The sequence below is a fragment of the Hevea brasiliensis genome, chromosome 15 (assembly GCF_030052815.1).
Source record: "Hevea brasiliensis isolate MT/VB/25A 57/8 chromosome 15, ASM3005281v1, whole genome shotgun sequence".
NCBI classification, from domain to species: Eukaryota; Viridiplantae; Streptophyta; class Magnoliopsida; order Malpighiales; family Euphorbiaceae; genus Hevea; species Hevea brasiliensis.
The window spans coordinates 8753739-8776801 of NC_079507.1; positions in this window are offsets into that span (position 1 = coordinate 8753739).

The window sequence follows — 23063 nt, forward strand, 5'->3', positions numbered from 1 at the left end:
AGGGCAGCGATCAACCCAGGACTCCTCTATCCTTTTCTTCCTTGATCTAATGGTTAGAAAGTTATGCCTTACAATCAGATTAAGGGTTGGGATTGGGAAGTACCAAATTTTCATTTACCACTTTAATTCAAGGACCTGAGATTTGTCCTTATAAATAAAATCGATAGGGGGGGACTGGAGCATACTAAAATGCTTTAACTGCCTCGAATCAATGGCCTGAATTCATCCTTACAAGTAGGATTAATAGTGAAGATTGAATCGTACCCCAATCACTTTAACTAACTCAAATATGATGGTAAAAATTTGATCTTGTAAACCAAAGGCTAGGATTCAAAGTGATGTCTCTGAAATCCTCACACAACCTTTCTATCTCGATCTTAGTCTGACATCCTTTCGATCTGGTGGTTTCCAATATCTTTATCAGGTCCCTCCATCTAAACTAATCTTCAGTCATCTGAAACATCCCTCATTCGATCTCTTTTGATCTGTCATGTCTCCCTTTATGAAGTCACTCTCTCCGATCTCTTAAAAACCTACGATCTCTCCACATGACCCTCTATCTGAACTCTTTCAATCTAATTTTTGTGGCCACTCAAAAGCCCTTAATCCGATCTCCTTTACCCGATTTATCCTTATCTGGTCTTTTCTAGTGTGCATTGAATATCGGGAAAACATTAAATGTTTTCATTAACTGAGATATCACTTTGGGTCTCACAAGCATTAAATGCCTAGCGCTATATATATAGAGGGGAAGGTTGTCACTCTCACATTTTGCATTTTTGATTCTCTCTCTCCTCTTAAATCTCTAGTGAGTTTTCTCCTAGTTCTTAATCTCCGGTGACATTTTCGTCAAAGGTATAGTATTTAATCTTTTTTCGTCACACATTTTCCTTCTTCAATTGAAAATGAGCGGCATCGATGGTTAAAGAGTGGGGAGCTTGCCATCAGTACACACTTCATGGACCTCCGAAAAGGGTAAAGAGGTCAGACCAAGTGGGCAACCTGAGATTGAAGTAGCGGTTCATCCGATCTCTAACCATCCCGCCGGGACGAGCTAGGGACAAGAAGCTCTCCCTGTGGATGAGGTGGCATTCCAAGGTTTATGCTAAGCTAAAGGCCTGGAGCCTACGGTGAAAGTCTCTGCCAAACTAAATCGGCTCGTCCGATGAAAGAATGATGAATATTGGTTCTTCCATGCAAAGCCGACCTGTGGACTCTTCGCCGACTTCCTAGCAACCTCAACTAATAAAATATGAGGCTCATTGATGAATTTAAAGTGGACCTCAAAGTGCATTCTCCTGGTTTCCACATAGATTGCTCTATCAAAGTCCTTTTTCACTAATTTCAGCCTATTCTTTTGTTTGGCCTTTTATTTATTCTTCTTATCTATTGACTTGGGTTCAAAATGAATTTCAACTGTGTTCTTTGAGTTGGGCTCAAAGGGCTTCCTATGTAGTGGACTTTCTGAGGAGGGAGATCTCTAAGATGGTTCAGGAGGCCATGGCTTCTAAGGGCCAGCTTTTAACTGCGAATGCCCGGATTGTAGAATTTGCGTAACAAGTAAAGTTTTCTAAAGAGCTAATAGCTCGGCTATGGAAGGAACTCAAAGATGCCTAGGCCAGTTGAGCTACCGACCTGGCTAAGTTTGCTGAGGAGATTAAAGTGAAGGAGAATGAAGTCTTAGAGAAGGAAACTGGTGCCTATGTGCAGGCCCATGGCAATCTCTTAGCCGAGCTCATCAAGCGCTATCCTGAAGAAGACTTTACCTAGCTCGAGAAGCTTGCTCTGAGTATTGAGGCTAAGAGCAAGAGCGAACCAGAGGGGGAGGATGTAAACAATGTAACTGATGAGCGGGCAGAGTGATGTAATATCAAATGTTTAATAAAATAAAAGATTTCTTTAATATCGGTCTTTCTCATTTTCTTATCGAGATCGGATAATCACATGATTGGCATTAAATTACAAGTTCAATTATATGCAATGAGCTTTAGAGATCAGACTAACAGCATAAAAACTGGAAATAAAACAATATCGGACTTTTAGTCGAGAACAAAATTGAAATTTAAGCAAGTATAAAAAATTAAACTTTATTGAGATCGGTTAGTCTGAAGACCAGACTATAGAACAAAATAAGAACAATTACTGAGATCGGATTATTTGTCGATGGAAATTGGACCTAAACTAGGAAATCAAACTTCAAATAAAAATAAAACAAAAATGAGCTTGGAGATCGGATAATCAGTACTCGAACTCCCGATAAACTGAAACTCGAACAAGTATATTGGATTAAACTTAAAACCAGTATTATTGAGTTCGGGCAATCCTGAGATCAGACTATAATAGAATTGTAATCTTAATCGAGATTGGATAATGTTGGGATCGAACCCCAATTCAAAAACTGACAACATGAAATTGATGAACATTAAAACTTCAACAGATGTAAACCAATTGCATATTAATTAAACTAGATTTGTCATTTTTGTCAAATGATGGATTTTTTGACTGAACAAAATATGGTGTCTACATAAAGTTTAAGGTTTAAGTTTTCTAATGGCAAATAAGCTTCCTAACAATTGAGTTACAAGTGTTGTAACTCTAATATATATTTTTACAATAGTGTAAAAGGTTTGTATGTTGTGTGAACATTAGGGCCCATAAAATGTAAAATTGCTATTTTGCACCCTTGGTGCTACTTTCCCTTCAATTTACACCCCACCAATTCAATACCCAACACCAAACGAACCATGAGAACTAGCAATGTAGAAAGATATGCGAAATAGATTCGACCTCTAAATTACATAGAGGGAAAAACCTTTGAGAAGAAGGAATTATTTCCAAGTAACTCAAATGATCTCTAGAACAAATCGTAAATCGTCCTACGATAAATATGCCAAATCCAAATCTCCACTTTAGGAGGTGCGAAGCCCAAGCAAACATGAGTATAGAATTCTGGCATATCAAAAGAGACATAAGACATCTATACAATGACTTCACTAAAAAAATTCCATTGTTGATAGTTCCCAAATAATTCTATCATCCTTAAAGGGGCAGAGTTTTACTGATTTCAAAAGTTGAAGAAGCTAAGCTAGTATTTGTAATTCCCAATCATAGACATTCTGATGCCCAGAAAAATTCCATTCCCAAGTGTTTTCAACCTAGCAACTCTAAGCACTAACCAATGCATTTTGATTAGCAGCAAGATTAGTGAGTAATAGAGAATTTCAAAGCAAAGTCTGCAATCCACTTGTCATGCTAGAAGTTGATCTTCTTACCACTACTAAGAACATGCTAAATACGATTAAAAGTAGTAAAACTTAACCTTATAGTAGTGATAGACCTCTAAATATTAATCCACAATGATGAGATTAAGGAGACCGATGCTAGAGATAGCCCACATTCTGGCTAAAAATCACATTCAGGCTAAAAATCACATTCAGATTGTAAAACCTGAGCCCATAAAGTGTCTTGCTGATGCTCAAATCACCACAGCCATTTAAAGAGCAGTGCTCTATTTTGAAGAGATATATCCTTGATAGCAAGACCACCACAAGTTTGGGAAGAAGTAAAGTGTGCTAATTTATCAAATGAAGCTTACTAAATTCCACACCACCTGACCAAAAGAATGATCTCATAAGCATCACAATTTTAGAGGCAACCATTTTTGGGATTATAAAAAAGGACAGATAATAAATCGATAAACTAGACAGGCATGACTTAATCACAGTTAATTAACCAACTGATGACAACACCTTCCCCTTTTAAAAGGATAGCCTCTTTTCAATACTCTTAATGACTGGCAACTAAGTTTTATACCTTTTGACAGATGCACCTAGTGGGAGATAAAGATACTTGGTGGGAAATACTTGCTTTATAATAACTCATTTTTACAACTAAATTCGAGGTGCTTGAGTCCATATTAACACCAAACAGAACACTTTTATGAAAATTAACAAATAGCCTAGACATTAGCTCAAAACACCTTAATAATCTCGAAATAGCAACACATTTTTAGGCTTTGGTGCAGTAGAGAACAACGTGTCATTGGCAATTTTAAGTTACGCCAATATCTTTCCCTCTTGATGGCTCCTTTGAACTTCCTTGTTGTAGAAGATGTCATGTCTACTGTTACTCCTTCCCTCGTACAACTCTTTCTTGAAAATTTTATTGATAACAATATTTTTAAGGTTAGAATCCCAGAACCTAAAGAGAAGATAACTCCTTGTTTTAATGCCTCCTCAAATGAATTGATCAATGGTCTAAAAAATAAAGGGACAATACGAGTATGAATTAGTTTTAACTTGCACTAATGTTTTTCGTAAACATCTTTGCTCCTTTCTTCCTAGTTTCTTGCATGATGGTTCCTAACTCTATTTTGTTTTTAAACTATTTTGAAATTATATATCGTTCCTACATTTTTCTCCCTTTTAGGGATCTCTTTCATGCCTTTTGTAGGTGCAAATATTTAAGGGATGGGTTTTACGGCTTTAGTTGCCATTCTAGTTTGTCTTTGTTTACTAGGTTTAAGGATTATATTCATGGATGGAATGAACAATTTATGATTACAGAGATCAAATCCAACTCTAACTTCAAGGATTGGGGTTTTAATATGTCTTGGAACAAAATGCCCCCCTTTTAGTTATGATTTTCCCATCCTTTCCAATTTGGAGGAGCTGTTCTACCTCTATATTATCTCAATGAACAAGAAGTATGATGTGAACAAGTGTCTATCATTGCCACTTAGCAAAGGCATTCGGACTATCGATATATATGTGATCTGTTGGTCATATTTATTTTGTTGTATGTTTTGGTTATTCTATTAATTTTGGTTTCGTCCTATGCAGTTTCTAAGTCCTTTTTGACAAGATGCATTACTCAATGAATTTATCAATGTCTTAGGATAATATAAAAGAGTCAGCATTAGTATTCAGGATCCAATTAATTCGAGCCCAAATTGACTTGACCCCTTTCAACAATCTTTTACTACTACCACTGTTGTTGTTTGGATTTTAGTGCTCCCTCCTACACATAAGACGAGTGCTTCACCTACTACCAGGCTAATCTCCTTTCATCAGCCTTCTTTAAATAAAAGTTCTTTAGGTATTTGCTTGACATAAAGGAACCTTGGCTAGTGGGAACTATCTTAATAATAGTTTCTTTCACTTAACAGCATACCTTCCTCATTACGAATACTCCAAAGGCCTTGTTTAACCATTTCAAAAATCTTCATCTCTTAGTAAGCCTTGGGTTTTAAATGTTTTCATTTATTATTTAAAATTTTGGGCTTACTCTCATTCATTCATGTTTCTATACTCTTTGGGGATTATTTTGGGTTTGGAAACAAGGATACAACATTTTAGGGAGTCTGCTACTATGGAGTTAAATAAGGCCTGCTTGGAGGTGGCATTAAAAACAAAAGATGAAATGTAGAAGAAATATACTAGTGACCATTCCCAAATTATAGAGATTCTCACAACCAACCATTCTTAGGACCAAAAAAATACACTTCTTAGAAACACGGAACACTACTCTAGAGAAGAAGATGGCCACTATATCTCAAAGGAAATTAAGCTGCACAAATTAAGAGAAGTTGATGATCGCATTGCTCTATTAGAGGATGCCAATGCTCATGTTGCTCACCTAAAGTAAGAGTTAGCTCAATCTAAAAAAGCTTTAGAGTTGGCTTCCTAAGAGATGAAAGTGTCCAAGACTATAAAGTCTGTTTCACAGAAAAAGCTAGTCAAAATGGATGCAAAAATGCATTAGGCCTTGAGCGCCGTTGATAATGCAAGGATGGGGGTAGAGAAGGTTATTGAGCACCATTTAAGGAATTATCTTAAGTTTTATGAGAATAAGATAACTATTTATAATGCAATGATTTGTTAGTATGCTAGTGGTTTTAATGCCCAAAAACTACTCTTAAGGATCTGTGAATGGTGGACTATGATACGAATGGAGATAAGGTAATGTATAGGGATGGGCATCTCCCTATGTTGAAGGTTTGAGCCCTTCTTCCTCAAGAAGCGCACAATACCTCTCTAAAGGTTTGAGCCCTTTCTCCTCAAAAAAGGCACATGGCCTCTACATCTGTTGACTCCTCAATTGTCCAGTCTCTACTTGCAATGCCTTGTAGGGTTTTTAAGGTCGATATGGATCCTAATATTCCTACTTCGAGTGGTACTTCTCTTCTTACTATAAGTAATATAGATGTTACTGGGAGTTCTCTAGGTGATCTTCCTTCTAGTGGCAACTTGGCTTCTATATTTGCCCCTTCTATACTTATTGATGTTGATGCACCTCTTCCTGAGAATCCTGTTTCCCTCGATCCTTCATCTCTAATAAGATCACTTTTTGTTGAACAATCTTAAGTTTTGTATATTTTTTATTTGTTTGTGTAATCCCTCAAACTTTGGTTGTAAATATACCTTTGAAGGTTTTCAGGTGTTAAAATGCTATATTTTTCATTTAGTTGCTTATTTTGTGTGTTATGATTTGTTTTGATGGTTAATGAAGTATTCATGATTTCACCAACCTTAAATAGGTATAAGAAGTTATAAGAGCTTTTATTTCTTTTAGCCTTTGCCTTTTGCCTTTGCCTTGGGAGTTAAGGGTTTTGAAATGATCTTATCTTTCAAGACTCATAAATTAGAGTCCTTTTACTTTGAGATTACTATCTTCATAGGACTATTTTATTCTTTCACGAAGGGTCATTGGCTTTAGAGCTTTTTAACCTGTAATTGGCACCTTGGCCTCAAAACTATTTCTCTTTCAGTTGGGTACTTTGGCCTTAAGGCCATTTAGCTCTTAAGTAGACACTAAGGCCTTCAAAACTTTTTGTTATAAACGGTGGACATTAAGGCCTTCATGTACTTTGGAGCCATTGGCTTCGCTATGATTGTTCTACATAAGCTTTGTGAGAAAGGAGAAGTTGATCTTATTGAAGTTTGAATGTATAAAGGTACAACCCTCTTACACTACTTCTCTTTCATTGATAATACTTCTTCAGGAATTGAATATTCCATGCATAGGGCAAAAACTTTCCTTATATGTCTTTCAGATGGTAAGCTATAGGTTTAAGCACTTTTGTGATTTTGAATGATTCGTCCCATGTAAATGCCAGCTACTTACCCCTCCCTTTTTCCTATTACTTCTTATCATTTCAATACTAGATCTCCTTCTCTAAAAATTCTCTCTCATTTTGTAGTTATGATAATAGGTTGCCTATTACTAATAGGCTACCATCTTAATAACTACTTTATCTCGAACTTCTTCAAGTAAGCTAAAGTCCTCTCTTAATTTTTCTTCATTGGTAGGTGTTTCATAGTATTGCACGTAGTATGAGATAATTTTCCCATGGTTGACTTGGGGTCATCCTGTATGCCCATAACTTGCTTAGTAACTCATCTGCTCAACTTGTGATTGCACCATTCAATCTTTTCTTTAGATTATTAAGGATTGCTCTGTTAATGACCTCTGCTGCCTATTTATCTATGGATGTGCTACTGAAGAGAAATGATATTGGACCTCTAATCCATTAAGGAACTCCTTGAAGCCCTGTAGTTGAACTGCTTGACATTATTTGATATGAGCACTTTAGGATCCCAAATTTGCAAATAATGTCACTCTAGACAAAATATATAATTTTCCTATCAGTAAGTATGGGTGAAAAATGTTCTTCTGGCCATTTTGAGAAGTATTCGACTGTTACAGCCACAAATTTGCATATTTAGGATCCCAAACTTGCAAATAGTGTGACCCCAAACAAAATAGAACATTTTCCTACTAATAAGTATGGGCAAAACTTGTGCTTTTGGCCATTTGGAGAAGTATTCGACTACTATAACCATAAATTTTCTCTGACCCATTATTTTTGGAAGGGATCCACAAATGTAACTTCCCCATTGTGAGAATGAAAAGGGGTTGGAAATGCTCACTTGTTCAACTACCAAGAAGTTAATGCCACTGCCAAACTTTTGATAACTGTCACATTGCTTGATAAATTCCTAGACCTCTTTTCTCATGGTCAGCCAAAAGTATCCCTGACTTATTATCTTGTTTTCCAAGGTTAAGGCTCCCTCGTAAGCACTACATATTCCTTCATGTATTTCTTTGATGATAAACATTACCTGCTCTGGACCAACACATCTGAGCCACAGAGTTAAGAAACCTCGTTTATATAACACACCACCTTTATACTAATATGATCCGAAGGGTAGCTGGATGGAAGCCACATGTCAAGGATATTTGGATCAATGGTACATAGGTTGTTAAAGTGGTATACAAGCATAGAGAAGGGTGGTCGTCCAAGTATTACGTGCACCACCAACGATTAACAACCTGCAAAACAGACAAGGTTATAAGGCTAAGCAGTCTTCCCTACTTGGCACTCTAATGGCTAAGTTATTTTTTATGGTTAAGGCAAAGAGAATGTAAGGCAGAGAAAATAAATGCCAAGGAAAGGGTAAGTAAACAAAGTTGGGAATGTTTCTTAGGTAGTACTTGCAACGTATGTATGTCTCTCCTAACCAATGGGAGGTATATATGAGCCACGTGGTTCAGATGTGTTTCGACAAACTATCCTCAATGTCAAATCCATAGGTTATAGCAAACATTATACTCAATAGTTTGAGTGGCGGTTATCTTGGGAGACATAATATGAGCTATTATGTCGGAGCATCGAGCACTGTGATGGGTAGCACATTTATTGTGTGCAGTTGGCTATTTAATGCCCAACCAGCTTGAGGTAACTTGTCCAACAATGTGTGTGTCAAAGGTCCAAGAGGGTTTTCATTGAGTAGGTGTAGGTCATACGGGTTATTTATTTAGTCTAATTGATGAAGTGGAAGCTCAGACAGTAGAGATGAGCGGTATTCCTCTCATTCAAGCACTTCAATATTGCTACCTGATTTGGATCCTTTGCCAGCCCCAATGGGTCAAATGGGTCAAATGGACCATTGGGTGAGGGATGAACCCACATTGGGTCCAAAGGGAGCATCAGGCCTCCTGAAAGTATTTGAAGTGTATAATAGTATTTTTATAAAAATAATATTTTCTATTACTCCTATCAAATTTTTATGGGGCGCCAGATTATTCTAGCATTTTAAAAATATCGAAGTGCAGTCTAAAATAATTCTCTCTTTTTTTTTTAATCAACATAAAACTTTAGTAGTTTTCTTCTTATAATCTCAGTACTCCCTTGTTTAAATTTCTTCATACTAAGTTTAGAAAAAATAGATATATATTTTTTTCATAATATTAGAATTACAAACACACACTACAAGAAATTTTAAAAATAATTATGAAAATTACTGACCATCAAATTTTATTGTTAATTTATTGACGATTTACTGATACTTTACCGACGAAAAAAATAAATAAATTTAAATTAATTTATACCATTGAAATTATTGACCGATTACCAACAAATCAGTTACCGATATGCAATTTAGTAAGTAAAAATGGTGCCTAATATTGACAGTAAAATTAGAGACCAAATAAAAAAAAACTGAAGAAAAGATTCGTTGGTAATTACCGACTAACTAGTATTTAATCAGTAATATTAAAAAAAATAAAAAAAATCAAATACTTAAAAATTTTACCTATGAAAAGGCTTTGTCGGTAATTACCAATGAACTCATTTTTTGTTAAAAATATTAAGAAGAAAATAGAAAACAAAATTTTTGAAATAAATTACCTACAAAAATTTATTGTCGGTAATTACCAATGAGTCATATTTGATCGATAATATTAAGAAGAAAATAAAAAAAAATTAAAAAAATTACCTATGAAAATTTTGGTAATTACAAACAAACTGTATTTAGTCAATAGTACTAAGAAGAAAATAAAAAAAAAATTACAAAAGCATAAAAAATTTTACTTATGAAAATATTTTGTCTGTAATTATCAACAAACTTATTTTTTTTATTGGTAATATTAAGAAGAAAATAGAAAATAAATTTTATAAAATAAATTACCTATAAAAATTTGTTGTCGGTAATTACCAATGGACTATATTTAGTTTGTAATATTAAAAACAAAATAGAAAAAAATTAAAATAAATTACCTATGAATATTTTTTGTCGATATTTACCAATAAAATTTTTTTGATGGTAAAATTAAGAAGAAAATAATAAATAAAATTTTTAAAATAAATTACATACGAAAATTTATCATCCATAATTATCAATGAACCATATTTGATCGATAATATTAAGAAGAAAAAAGAAAAAAAAAATTAAAATAAATTACCTATGAAAATTTTTTATTGGTAATTACCAATGAACCATATTTACTCAGTAATATAAAAAAGAAAATACAAAAAAAATTACAAAAACTTAAAAATTTCACCTTTGAAAATATTTTATCGATAATTACCAATAATATTGAGTTCATCGATAATCCATCAATAAATTACAAAAAATGTAAAATTCCTATATAATTTGTGAATAAATATGAGATGAATTAGTTTCTCTATAAAAAGAAAGTCACTCCCCAACACATGAGAATTGTGGCATAGACAATAAGTAGGGCCTACTTTTGGCCCACTAGTTTTTTTTTTAAGACATTTAAATCTTAAAAAATAAAAACTAATTTTACATTTAAATTAAAATAAATAATATTTAATATTTAAAAGGTAAAAAAAATTAAAAATTAAATTAAATGAAAATTTTAAATTAAATTAAATTTAAAAATTAAATTAAAAATTAAATAAATTAAATTAAATTAAAAAATAAAAAATTTAAATTAAAAATATAAAGTAAAAATTAGTTACGAAAAGTTGTCTTTAGTAATTACCTACGACAACTTATTGTTATCAGTAATTACTTACGATAATTTATTATTGTTGGTAATTATCAACAAAGGTGTTGTTTATAAATAGTCAATAATTTATTACTGTATGAACCCCATAAAATTACTTACAAAAAAATCTAATTTACCTACAAAATAAAGCGTTGGTAAATTTAGCAATATTTTTTTCGTCACTAAAAATTACTTACGCTAAAATTTGTGAAGAAAAAAATTTTGTCAATAATTCATCGGTAATCCTAATTACCAATAAAATATAGGTATATTTGATCGATAATTTTCATATCTATTTTTTTAATTTCTTGTAGTGATATCATTTTTTGAATCGATAATTTTAATTAAATTTACTTTTCATAATTTTTTTTGAACAAATTAGATTTATGATAAATTGCACAAGCCTTTTAATTTTAGGTAATCAATATGTTTTAAGTTCAATAATTCATACTATTAAACATTCATTGCATTCTTTAATTAATAGAAATTCTATTTAATTTTTTGAAAGCCAATTTTATTAAATGCAGTGCATAGATTGGTTTGGAAACTAGCGCAAAATGGCAAATTTAGTGTAAATTCCCTTTATAAAAACTTACTCTCTGCCTCTGTACATGGGATCTCTGTTTTGCCTTTAGTTTGTGAGGTTTCCAAATTTGATCAGATTCTATTATAACAATTTTAGGTAATATATAATCGGATTTGAATTAAATTAGAATTTTATATTTTAGATATTTATTGCCTAACTTGCTCATATAAATAATTTATTATTAAATATAAATATTATATTTTTATAATAATATTATAAATTTTTTAAATATTATATTTTCAATAATCAGATTTTAAATATTTTATAAAATTATTAAATTTTTTAAAATATAAATTATTAATAAAAAATTTTTATATAAATTATTAATTAAAATATATAAAAGTAAATGAATTAAGGTATAATAATTAAGAGTTAAATTTTACTCGTATTTGAAATGAGTTCGTGAAATATAATGGTTTTCGTGGGTAATCCATTGTGACCACCCCTGCCTATATACATAATTCAATTCCCCCGTTTTTGAACAATTGCAAAAGCTGGTCATCGGAAAATTTAAATCTAGATTTTGAACCACTCTCTTCTTTGCTATAACATAATCCACTTGGCTAGCGCACGATGACAAATTTTTGCCAACAAAGATATCTCAACTCTCTCCCTTTGTCTACTAATCTTGCATAGGGTCTCTTCTTGGATGAAAGCTCTGGATGCTAAATTTCCATTCTTTGCAATGGATTTACTCATTACTTCAAACTGTAATACTTTCATGGACTAATCATGTGAAGCATCGTCCTCTAACATTTTAGTGCCCTCACCCTCCCGATTGTCTCAAGTGGAGCGGGGATGGTTCGTTGCCGTCCCTTGAGAAACTAGGTAAAAGTATTATTGGAGGGGTGCTGCGCAATTCGGTTAGAAACTTTGTAAGCATATTTTCTTGCTCTCTGAAGGTTCATGATTCTAATGTTGCTAAATTAAAAGCCATTACAAAGGCAGTAGAGCTTCTGATTTCATGGCTAGACCTTCGTTCCAAAACCCCTAAAACGTAGGTTGAATCGAACTCAAGAATTGTTGTTTCTTGTATCTTAAAACCCGATGAAGCTCCTTGGCTGTTAATTCTGTCCTGCATAGTTTCAATTAATTGCCTATCATTCACGTCTTGCATATTCCTTAGGAAGCAAACTCAGTTGCATTTTTGTATTCTGATTGTTGGGTTCTAACAGTCTGAGTCCTTAGTTCTTGGGTTGCATGTTTTATCTTATTTGATGTCACCTTTGTTATCTTCGTGTTTTGTACTTATTCTTTGCCAGGTTTTTTCACTTAACATGCCACTTCTTAGGTTGGTGTAATGAGATGGTCTATTGTTTAGTATTAAATGGAGGTGTTCATAAAAGTTTTCCCTTATTTTTTAGTAAAATTATTTTGCTTATTAAAAAAATTTGCCTTAGCCCTGCTTTTATTTCAGAGGCGATGAACACGAACATATTTGCAGGCTGTTACTGCTTTTTATCAATCTTTGTCACCCTGAAGGACCTATGCTATTTTTTTTTATTGAGGGTAATCCATGAGAGCAGTGAACCTTTATTGCCTAAAACAACACCAAAGAACTTAGGATCTAGTACTTCAAATGTATTATGTGCATGGACTAGGCATGATATCGAATGTGTTGAACAAGCTATGTTGAAGGTGTTGGCAGCATCTGGTGAAAACAATTACGTCTCAAGATGTGCTCTGAAAGGTGTCATCGTAAAAGAGCATCTCTGGGGCTTCTTGATTATTACCTTAAACACCTAAGGGAAAAGATGGCAACATTGACTGAGGGAGGGAAGCTAGGAGGCTGTCACGACCCAAGCTATAGGCCGGACCGGCACTAGGACCTGGGCCAGCCTAAAGCCCCCGAGGCCCGTAGTAAGCCTAACTGTTCATTTACCCAATGCTGAGGCCCATTTGGGCCCAATTTCAAGAAAACAAACGGACAGAATCCGACCATAAAATGGACTTACCAACGGGGAGTTTTTGACTCACCCGACCTGTAAACACAATATATAGTCATTTGGGGAGCTCAGCTCACCCTCCACATACTCATCAACATAAAAATAAATGGGAGCTCAGCTCCCTCATCCAATCCATCAAACATGCATAGCATATTAAGTTTACAGGTTCCAAAATAATAATTTAGTTTACAGACCCAAATCAAATAAACATTTCTAACACATGCGGAAATTCTAAGATTTAACAAGTTTATACAAACAGTAATAATTGACCTGCGAGGGAGAAAGCAGGTTAACCTCAAAAATATCCTCCCGTGGCTGTAAAAATTTTTGAACAGAGTGAGCGTTCGACTCAGAGAGTAAAATATCAATTTTAACCATAATCCCTATAACTATCTAAAACTAATGCACCTCAGAGTGAAATGCAACATCAACAACATTTTCACATCATAGCATCAAAAGGTAATTTGGAGCACTCACACACCTGTAGTATCAATCATAACATATGGGAGCCGATCCCTATACGCCTCTCTTAAATCCAACTCGGTGCCAATTACTCAAGCTCGGACTTCCACTTAATAACCAAATCGAGGGTCCCAACAATTACTCAAGCCGTGACTACCCTCGAAGGATCGGGTCCCAAAGAAATTACCTGCCGTGACTACCCCGGCCCTATCCATAGTCCACACCACATCACACGCACGCCAACGCACGCACACCGCCTCCAAATTATCACAAAGAACATCCATGGCACATCAACATTATGAATGCAACATAAATCGTGCCTAGAGTTTAACTACATAAATATATGCATATAAGTGATGCATGGGCATGCTTGAACATATAATAATATCGAAATTACAATTAAAATTAATATTCTACTCACAGACTTGTGGTGGTCACCGAGGCGGGCGGAGGAAGAAGGTCATCTGCTCACCGACAATTTTATTACAATCATTTAATAAATTTGACTCAATACAAACAAAGAAAAGACTCAATACGTCCTAAGTCGTGCCGAAAATCCGGTAGAGTCTCCCCTATACCTAGGACCTACCCAACCTGCAAAAGGCTCAAAACACACTTCTATATCCACAATCCATATATCCACAACTCAATCACATCACACAGCCCCTCCTGGGCCCATCAAATCAATCATTCATCACAATATGTAAAATTTCAATTTATTCCTTATAATTGATCATTTTTGCAAAACTGCTCAAATAAGCTCTAAAAATTATAAAACTCTGCCCCGCGGTCCTTAGAAATATTACTAAGCTATTGCAAAAAGAATCGTAATTTTCTAAGCTACCACGAATATTTTATGGATTTTCAATCCTATTTAAGCACTAGAAAATTACGAACAAGCAAGGTTCGGTTTACCTTTGCCGATTCCGACTTCGGGAACGCGCCGATGCCCGACAATGGTGGGGTAGCCAAAACCTCGATCCAATTCGAGACTTTTCCGTAGCTGGTCTGTTCGCCGGAATTCACAGATCCCATTAACCGCCGAATTTCCGCGAATTGAGGATACCTACACGAAGCCCAATAATAATATGTAAAAATCGGGGTGTTACATTCTTCCCCTTACGTAAAAATTCGCCCTCGAATTTTACACAAGGCGAATAAAGCACATGATTATACATTGAATGCATAAGGGTACTTGCTACGCATGTCCCGTTCTAACTCCTGTGTGTACTCTTCCACCGATCGACTCCTCCACAAAACCTTAACCATAGGGACTGCTTTTGATCTCACTGTCTCACTTGGTACTCCACTATGGCTGCATCGCTCCTCAAATGTCAAGTTCTCTTTTAGCTCTATCACATCCTTTGCATAGACATGAGAAGGATCGGGAATGTATTTCCTGAGCATGGAGATGTGAAACACGGGATGAACGTGAGAGAGGTTGGGCGGTAACCGGTAGGCAACTGCTCCAACTCTATCAGTAACCTCAAAAGGTCCAATATACCGAGGTGCCAACTTGCCCTTCTTTCCAAATCTCATGACTCTCTTCATTGGAGAAACCTTCAGGAATACATAGTCGCCCACTGCAAACTCCACATCCCTCCGTCTGGGGTCTGCATAACTTTTCTCGCCATCGAAAGTCAAGCTGCTGCTCGATTAAAGGAACTATCTCTGAAGTGTACTGCACTAGGTTTACATCATGCACCCTCGCTTCCCCCATTTCTGTCCAACACAGAGGAGACCTACACTTTCTTCCATATAGCGCCTCATAGGGTGCCATCCCTATGCTGGAGTGATAACTGTTGTTGTAGGCAAACTCCACCAAAGCTAGCTGCTCATCCCATTGACCTCCAAAATCCAAGACACTCATGCGAAGCATGTCTTCCAGTGTTTGGATTGTCCTTTCGGACTGTCCGTCTGTCTGAGGGTGGAAAGCTGTACTGAAGTTCAATTGTGTGCCAAGTGCCTCCTGCAACTTTCTCCAAAACCGAGAAGTGAACTGGGGCCTCGCCGGATATTATGGAAGCCGGAACTCCATGCAATCTGACTATTTCTCGAATATAGAGCCGGGCATACTGTGCCACAGAATATGTAGTCTTCACAGGTAAGAAGTGAGCTGATTTGGTCAAGCGGTCTACAATTACCCATATCGAATCATATCCTCGCGTGGTACGAGGCAACCCAGTCACAAAATCCATAGTGATCATTTTCCACTTCCATTTTGGGATAGGGAGCTCTTGCAACTTCCCTGACGGTCTCTAGTGTTCAAACTTCACCTTCTGACAAGTCAAGCACTTGGACACAAAGTCTGCTATGTCTCTCTTCATGCCATTCCACCAATAGCTATCTTTCACATCATGGTACATCTTGGTGGAACTCAGGTGGACATCTGCATGCTGTGTAGTGTGCCTCTCGCATGATTTCATTCCTGAGGTTGTCCACATCGGGCACACATATCCTAGAACCTTGCACTAGGGCGCCATCATTGGCAAATCCGAACTCACCACCTTCACCTTGCTGTACTCTTTCTATAATCTTCATCAATTGTTGGTCTCGTGGCCGGGAAACTCTAACTCGCCCTCAAGTCCGGCCTCACCGAAAAGTGAGCCAACAATACCCCTCATCTGAAAGATCTAGGATTAAACCTTGATCCATCAACTCATGTACCTCTGAATCAGCCTCTTCTCTGCTGAAATGTGCGCCAAACCGCGAAGATTTTCTCGCTAAAGCATCTGCTACTACATTGGCCTTCCTGTGGTGGTACCGGATGGGGCAATCATAGTCTTCCGTAAGCTCCATCCATCTCCTCTGCCTCAAGTTTAAATCCTCTGTTGGAAGATGTACTTCAAACTCTTATGATCGGTGTATATCTCGCACACTTCACCATACAGGTAGTGTCTCCAGATTTTTAGTGCAAAGACTACAGCCGCCATCTCCAAATCATGGGTGGGATAGTTCTGCTCATGCCTCTTCAGCTGCCTTGAAGCATAAGCCACTACTTTTCCATTCCGCATCAAAACACACCCTAGGCCAACTCTAGAGGCATCACAGTACACGGTGTATCCTTCACCGCTCATAGGTAGTGTTAACACAGGGGCAGTGGTTAGACACTCCTTATCCTCATCATTATAACTGACTCTATCGAGCTCTCTTCCTGTCCTTTGCATCTTATCCACTTCCCTTTTCCTATTTTTGGTATTGTTGGTATCATTTCAACCTGCTGTACTTATTCCTTAATTTTAGTCCTATCTCATCCTTACACCTTTTCCTTCAAAGATGTCTATCCCATCATCAACTTTAACTTTCTTTTTATTTCTTAGTCTTATCTTGAATACTAGTTTCATTACTTCAAGAATTCTAACCCTATGATTTACTCCTACCAGCACATTCTTCACCTTATGTAACACTTATAATTACCCATAGAAAATTTTTTTTTCTTGTATCCCCTTTTTTCCAACTTAACTATCAGAACATTATCATTCCCTATCAGCCTTAGTAGGAAATTGCTTATCCTGGATGAATATGAGCCCCATAAACTATAAGTTCCATCTGAACTAACACGGCTGTAGGAAATATGTGTCATGCCTTAATTCCAAACAAGATACTTCACGTGTTCATTCTCCTTAATATAATCATATATACTGCCCATAGCTTTCTAAACTTCAACCTCAAATTACCCATCAGCAACAATTTCATCTATTGAATCTCAACCATAAATAGTACTTCCTCCAGCTCATAGTTTAAAACAGTTGCAAGCCTTAGTAGCTAACTCAATTTAACTCCTGTCATTACTCTGTTCGTCCTTTCATACTTAATACTAGGTATGCACTTACTGTCATTCTCATATCAGGAAATTATGTATGAATGTGTGCCTACTAAACTCTCAATAACTAGGTCTCCTTGACTCAGTTTCTGTTCCTTATATAACCTTCTAGAACCAAAAGCACAAGCTAAACTTGAAAAGAAAGAAAATATCCTCTTATATTCAACTACACCCGATTGTCATATTATAACGTTTCACCTAAGTTTCTTGGTCTTTATCTCCAAATTTCATCATCTCCTAGCACAATTATGCTCTACCTATAAGTTATCATCTGCATAAACCCTTTACCGTACCATTTTCCTTCTTGACATAATATTTTATAATTTATTAACTTTACTTATACTCGACCTATGATTCATATCTATCATCGTTTTTATTGTGCCCTTAACTTTTGTTGATTCCTGAAAGATTTCTCTCACTAATAAATTCTTCCAACACTAATTCCACCCTTATCTAGGGTCATTAATTTGATCCCTTAGACTGACTTTTATTCAACTTACTGCTTACTAACTTCTCTTTCTCTACCTATTTAGGTAGTTCGCAATACTATCGCACACCTTCTAACATTTACTCATTATTATTGTATTCCATACCTCCATCACTTTTCTCACTAATGTGATCCCATTTTGGGTTTTCCATCCTTGTCATTCTCCTTGCCAAGAATAACACTTAGCCTATCCTATATCTTAACTTTGTTCTTTTTATTATGCGCTCTTTAGGTTGTCCTTTCATTTATTTCCTTTGTCTTACCCAAAATAGAACTTGACTATTCTATCCTGGTTCCATTCTTCTTCCTAACATAATAGTGCATTTGCTAACTATATCTTTCAGAGTCTCTATCGCGTTATCATATGTCTGTGCTACTCAGATTTGGTCCTTTGACCACTCTAGCTAGTACTTCCACTAGCATTTAGATTATATTGCATCTGCAATCAATTGCTCAAACTTTCATTCTGCACTTTCTTTATCCATTGGCCTTCTGTGATTTATCTTCGCTAATTTATTACTCTTAACACTATTATAATTAGATTATACTATTGTTTTGAATAATTTGAAATTAGAAAGGAACTCAAAGAAATTACACCATACTTTTATTGTATGATCTCTATTCTTATCCTTTAACTTACATAATACCCTTACTACCTCGAGAACTGATTCTGCAGTAATTTTATTTATTATTATTTTTATTATTATTATTATTATTATTTTCCATGTTTACTCAATTCCAAAACTTAAGATTTCGGGCACCCAAACCCGTCATCCAATTCAAAGGATTTACATCCATCGTGATCTGATTATATATGATTCCTATAATGGAACTTGTATCCTCTCCAGGATACCCGAGCCAACTACTCTCTACCACACTCTACAGTCCCATCTGGGACACTATTCCATAAGTCATCATTATCAGTAATAACCTTCGATCCATTCTGAAAAGATAGGACTATATCCTAACTTGCTGCAACAAAGGTACTACATCTATCGCCTTGCCAGAACCATGTCAAGTTAATGACTCTTTTATCATATCATAGCTCTATAAATCATCAATTCATAGTTTCGACCTTCTCTAGGTAGTAGAGTTGTACTTTATTCCATACTGATACACACAAGGTATACTATTCTCACTCTATAAGTGTCACCTAGTCCGAAACCTCTGGTCTGATGGCAACTCTTGATGAAACTCTAGCTCATGCTGGGGTAACTGAGTCACTGACTCTAGTTATCACCCAACTGTGACCTTTCAATATTCTAACTCAAAACTCATAGCCAGGAGTTCCCAACTCCTCTGCAAATATAGAACTCGCTCGGCATAACTGTACCAAAGCGAAGCCATCTCAAACACCCTCATTATGGAGCACCACGGGGATGCACGCAGCTCTACACAATAATCTCATGTCGATGCATGTCTGCGACTTACAGAGCGGACATCGAGAATATTGTATAGTTACTACGATACGTCTGATGCACTAGGTCTCCTAATTTCTTATCTCTCCGAATCTTCTATTATCACAAACTTATTACAGTGGGTCATCTACTGATGACTGCCAGTAGTGGTATCCTCATCCTTATCTAGGGCAACTGTACTTTTAAGACTCACTTTTATGTATTCGTGTCTTACTCGAAATGGGCACACCATTTAAACCCATACTAACAAAAATATAACATTTCTTGGAGTACGTATCCTCATGATAGATCTCACATGTCTACTAACTCTATTTCACATTTCTGTGTACTCCACGAAAATCAAGACACTAACTGAGGTAATCTTATATTCCCGAGGTATAACGTAGAATCTAGAAACAAAGAATTACAGAAAAGACGAAAAGAATCCTATACTGCATGTGACTCCTAGTAGACTCTTCCCAACACTTAGATAATTTTTCCCTATGAATCAAGCCTAAGCTCGATACCACATTTGTCACGACCCAAGCTATAGGCGGACCAAGACTAGGACTGGGCCACCCTAAAGCCCCGAGGCCCGTAGTAAGCCTAACTGCTCATTTACCCAATCCGAGGCCCATTTGGGCCCAATTTCAAGAAAACAAACGGACAAAATCCGCCATAAAATGGACTTACCAACGGGAGTTTTGACTCACCCGACCAGTAAACACAATATATAGTCATTTGGGAGCTCGGCTCACCCTCCACATACTCATCAACATAAAATAAATGGGAGCTCGGCTCCTCATCCAATCCATCAAACATGCATAGCATATTAAGTTTACAAGTCTCAAAATAATAATTTAGTTTACAGACCCAAATCAAATAAACATTTCTAACACATGCGGAAATTCTAAGATTTAACAAGTTTATACAAACAGTAATAATTGACCTGCGAGGGAGAAAGCAGGTTAACCTCAAAAAATATCCTCCTGTGGCCTGTAAAAATTTTTGAACAGGAGTGAGCGTTCGACTCAGAGAGTAAAATATCAATTTTAACCATAATCCCTATAACTATCTAAAACTAATGCACCCTGTAGAGTGAAATGCAACATCAACAACATTTTCACATCATAGCATCAAAAAGGTAATTTGGAGCACTCACACACCCTGTAGTATCAATCATAACATATGGGAGCTGATCTCCTATCTCTCTCTTAAATCCAACCTGGTGCCAGCGAATTACTCAAGCTCGGACTTCCACTTAATAACCAAATCGAGGGTCCCAGCGAATTACTCAAGCCGTGACTACCCCTCGAAGGATCGGGTCCCAGCGAATTACTCAAGCCGTGACTACCCCGTCCTATCCATAGTCCACACCACATCACACGCACGCCAACGCACGCACACTGCTCCAAATTATCACAGCAACATCCATGGCACATCAACAGTTATGAATGCAACATAAATCGTGCCTAGAGTTTAACTACATAAATATATGCATATAAGTGATGCATGGGCATGCTTGAACATATAATAATATCGAAATTACAATTAAAATTAATATTCTACTCACAGACTTGACGGTGGTCACTGAGGCGGCTGGGCGGAGGAAGAAGGCTGTCCCGGCTCACCTGACAATTTTATTACAATCATTTAATAAATTTGACTCAATACAAACAAAGAAAAAGATCAATACGTCCTAAGTCGTGCCGAAAATCCGGCAGAGTCTCCCCTATACCTAGGACCTACCCAACCTGCAAAAGGGCTCAAAACACACTTCTATATCCACAATCCATATATCCACAACTCAATCACATCACACAGCCCCTCCTGGGCCCATCAAATCAATCATTCATCACAATATGTAAAATTTCAATTTAGTCCTTATAATTGATCATTTTTGCAAAAACTGCTCAAATAAGCTCTAAAAATTATAAAACTCGCTTGCGGTCCTTAGAAATATTACTAAGCTATTGCAAAAGAATCGTAATTTTCTAAGCTACCACGAATATTTTATGGATTTTCAATCCTATTTAAGCACTAGAAAATTACGAAAAAGAAAGGTTGGGTTTACCTTTGCCGATTCCGACTTCGAACGCTCGGGATGCCCGACAATGGTGGGGTAGCCAAAACCTCGATCCACCCGAGACTTTTCGGTAGTGGGTCTGTTCGGAAATTCACAGATCCGGACAACTGTCGAATTTCCGCGAATTGAGGATACCTACACGAAGCCCAATAATAATATGTAAAAAATCAGGGGTGTTACAGAGGCCATGGCCCCATAACTTTGTGAAAGTTAAATTTTTAACATAGAGCTATAGATGAAAAATAAAATTGGCCTTCCCTTAAATTTAAAAGTTTTTATATTTTATTGAGTTATTTACTTATTTGAATTTTTAATTTATTGTCTAAAATATTAATTTTATTTTAATTTTAAGTTAGAATTTGAGTGTATCAAATAAAAAATTTTATTTGTAATATAGCCTTTAAATTTTTTAAAATAATTCATTTAAAAATATATTATCTTATCATTATTCTTAAAATAAAAACTTTCAAAGAATTAAAGTCTCTTCTCTCACACAAAGCCACACGTTTAAATACTAGAAATTTGGCTTCCAAATCCAAGCTTCCAATTTAGTGAGTTCTTTGTCTTTCCTTTTTTTGTCATCTTTCACTCTATTGTTATCTTTCATTTTTTAGTTTCTAATTTAATATATCAATCCATTTTAATTTAATTTTATTACTTAAATTTTGAAATAATTATATTAATTTTATTAAATTGCTAACTATACCTCTCCATATACAATGGAGAAATTCTAAAATGATAAAAAAAATTTCTAAATTGTGAAACCATTACTTCATTTTAGACATTAAGTTAGTATTTAATATTTTTTTTACCTTTATTTAGTATTTAAAAACAATGGCTAATGGCTTTGCTATTTGAAGTAAATTAATAAAAATAATTTGACATTAGTGATTATAATTTATTTAATATTATGATGCCTATTATGTGATTTATGAAATATTAATATATTTATGTTGTTTATTGTAACATTTAATATATATCACATGCATTTTTATAGACAAAAGAAATTATAAGTATATATACATGTGAAGTGTTACGTAGATCCCTATGGCTCCTTCACTTGACGGCAACTGACAATACAGTTGTTGAGGCTGATCCCAATTCATATGATGCTGAATACGACAACTGAAGCCATCATAATATATAGTTCATTTGTAATCTTTTTAGAATAAATTCTCTGAATAAATGAATATTGAATAAAAAGCTTGAGCCTCTTAGTTTCAAGCATTAAGAACGAAGCACAGCTAAAGCTTTTCAAGAAGTCGTATATGCCATGTTTAGTTAGGAGGTTTGAACAAGCTCATGAACTGGTTGAATATGGATCTTTAGAAGATTCAATTACTGCAAAATTTATTGTTAGAATAAGTGCATTAGTCAAGATAAGGAAACAGAAACAGAGAGGTTGAGAGTTAAGTGTACATGGGGCCAAGCCAAGGATGATGATGGAGAGAAAATGTAGGATTCTGAATGAAATTCAAA